Source organism: Halichondria panicea, chromosome 2 (assembly GCF_963675165.1).
Source record: "Halichondria panicea chromosome 2, odHalPani1.1, whole genome shotgun sequence".
NCBI lineage: Eukaryota > Metazoa > Porifera > Demospongiae > Suberitida > Halichondriidae > Halichondria > Halichondria panicea.
This window is the reverse complement of record NC_087378.1, coordinates 4,062,729-4,065,919: the sequence shown is the minus strand read 5'-3', so window position 1 is coordinate 4,065,919 and position 3,191 is coordinate 4,062,729. Positions and strand designations below refer to the sequence as shown.

General features: G+C 41.1%; 1 non-coding gene across 1 annotated transcript; it reads left to right on the top strand.

Annotated features, from left to right (window-relative positions):
• Positions 1 to 1,108: 1,108 nt before the first annotated feature.
• LOC135332334 (5S ribosomal RNA) lies at positions 1,109 to 1,227 on the top strand. The gene has a single exon (XR_010393193.1). It is a non-coding gene; the product is annotated as a 5S ribosomal RNA (ribosomal RNA).
• The last annotated feature ends 1,964 nt before the right edge of the window (positions 1,228 to 3,191 follow it).

Sequence of the window (3,191 nt, the reverse complement as noted above, 5' to 3'; positions counted from 1 at the left end):
TCATCTGAGGCTCCCTGCACCATTCGGCCAGTTTGCCTGTAGGACTAACAGTTCCTGCGTGGTTGCTGGCGTTACCAAACTTGGCGATTTTTGGGGCTAGATCCCTTGCAGACGACTTGAATAGGACCAGGTATTGTAAGTGGTTGAGTAGCCTTGCCGCTACGATCCACTGAGATTAAGCCTTGACTGTCCTAAAGATCTTTTTTTTTCTAAGTATTGAACATTATGGTTGTTGGAGCCAGGGTAATATACTGTACAAGTGTATTGTTTAAGTATTGTGTTCAAGTTGTAAAACCAACATGGTGGTTGTTTGTGTTGATTGAACACTGTACTGTACATGTTCACCAACATGGTGGTTGTTTGTGTTGATTAATATTATTGAACACTGTACTTGTACAAATAATTGTTGTTCAAGTATTGTAGAAGTATTGTAAATGTTCATGAATTTTAATTTTTGTATGTATGATGTATGTATGTATGTATGTATGTATGTATGTATGTATGTATGTATGTATGTATGTATGTATGTATTATATCAATGTTTCCAGTGAAGAAGTAGTGTTTATAGCTATAGAGTTTGCATATTTCAGTTTAACTGAGAGTGTGCAGTCAATAATTATAATAATTACAGAATGTTCACAACCAGCAGTTAAGGCCCAAAAATATGAAAATTGCAGCCTTAACTCCTCGTTGAGATTGAATTTTATGCATCTAGATGTTTCCAAGTCTATAGATATAGATATAGATATAGTCTGAGCATCCAGCTAGCTATGAAGTAATGATTATATTAAGAGTTTGCATGTTTCCAGTGAAGTAAGTAAGTAAGTAAGTAAGTAAGTAAGTAAGTAAGTAAGCAAGCTTGAAGTAGACAGTAGATAGTAGATAGTTAGTAGATAGTTGTATAGCTAGAGTATGATTATAATTATCAGTAAGTAAGTCCATAGTTGTATAATACCAGTAAGTACAGAGAAGTACACTCCACTCCACTCCACTCCACTCCACTCCACTCACTCACTCCCTCCCGGCCCACTCCCTCCACAGCAATTAAATTAAGTCGAGTATATTTCTGAACTTCACACATAAGTACATGAGATATGCATTGACTTGTGTCTACGACCATACCACGTTGAAAACACCGGTTCTCGTCTGATCACCGAAGTTAAGCAACGTAGGGCCTGCCCAGTACTTGGATGGGTGACCGCCTGGGAACAGCAGGTGTTGTAGGCTTCTGCATTCTTATTTTTGTTTGTTTTCAGAATATTTCACAACGAGCAGTTAAGGCCCAAAAATATGAAAACTGCAGCCTTAAATCCTCGTTGATCATTACCAAACCGCAAAGACGAAACTTTCTTTTTGTGATAGCAACAGTTTTACAATTGATCCCTGCCTTTGTCATTATAGTCATGGCACTGCAAGCAACTGAAGTATGTGATGATGGCTACTTGCAAACAGTAATTGTATAATTACGCACGTATAATTATAACTATCCTAATTATAGTGAGTGACACAGGAAAAATATCAAAATTTCTTATACTTTACAAATACAAAATTTCCTGTAGACTTATGAATGTTACACAAGTCCTGAACTACTTCAGGAATAGTAAAGGAAACTATACAGGAAACGTTGCACTATCCTTTGTAAGTAGGTTGCAGGACACTTGCAGGACACCTCAGGAAATGTGCAGATTTTATGGGCTGCAATGTAGCAGCACTGTAGCAGGAAATTTAAATATTTTCCCTGAGTGAGTGAGTGAGTGAGTGAGTGAGTGAGTGAGTGAGTGAGTGAGTGAGTGAGTGAGTGAGTGAGTGAGTGAGTGAGTGAGTGAGTGAGTGAGTGAGTGAGTGAGTGAGTGAGTGAGTGAGTGAGTGAGTTATATATACCTTCATTGAGCCATGCTTCATTTGATCATAACAATATCAAGCTTATCTTCAAGTAGTATTGTATTGTACGTTGCTAACAATACGCAAATAATGTACAGTAAATTCAAGTGGGAATAAAAGTAGTGGGTAAAAAGTTGTAATGTTCATGGAGTGTAAAGTCAACGAGCACTTAAGGCCCTATTATTTCTATTTTCCAGCCTAAAGTCCTCGTGGTGGAAAAAATTAATGTTAGTGTAATGAAGTCCTTGCCTAGTTACAAAGCGGCCCCTTACAAAGCGCCTAGTTACAAAGTAGCTTCAATGGGTAGTTATAATTAGAAGCTGCAGCTGGTAGTTAAAGCAGCAATTGTTGTGTAGCTTGTGAAGCTATGTTGTAGCTGGCTGACTGGCCGGCCCACCAACCTACCTACCTACCTACCTACCTACCTACCTACCTACCTACCTACCTACCTACCTACCGACCGACCGACCGACCGACCGACCGACCGACCGACCGACCGACCGACCGACCGACCGACCGACCGACCGACCGACCGACCGACCGACCGACCGACTGACTGATGAATAGTAAGAGGTGGGTGGCTGGCTGGCTGGCTGGCTGGCTGGCTGCTGGCGAATAGATGTTGTGCTGCAATATAGTGAGTGAGTGAGTGAGTGAGTGAGTGTACTATAATACTATACAGAATCTTTGCAACAAGACAGTAAAAGCATAGAGCATTACCCTTCCTTATATGGAATTTGAGTACACACACTGTGGTCTGTTTTACTACTTAAATGTATGAGCACATCCCATATATAATAAGGAACCACAGTGCTCAACACACTTGTTTCTATTTGTGTTGCAAAGATTGTGCAATCTCCAGTATTGTATTGTAACTGTATGTTAGCCATGTATAACTTGAACTGTATGTTTAGCGGAATGGAAGGGTGCAGACGGGGAACAGTGCAGATGGGAACATTGCAGAGGGGATTTGCGCGCCGGAAAATTGGAGCAATTACCATACAAGTGCAGACGAATGAAGGAATGAACGCGCGTAGCGCGAAAATTTGAGCAATATATCGCAAGCAATTACCATACAAGTGCAGACGAATTGAACAATGTGACCACGTGGGCTAGATAAGCAACCAAACAAGAGTGTCGTACAAATGAGCGTGTTGATAGGTCGTGAAGTGGGGTGTTGTGGCAAAAAAAGTCACGCTTAATTACATACGAGACGAGTTCCAGCGTTGCTCCTAGTGACGGGTGCTGTGTAGGGTGACTGCAGCGGTTCATCCGTGTGTCCGCATCGTTGTAGACTGCCTGTGTCGGCG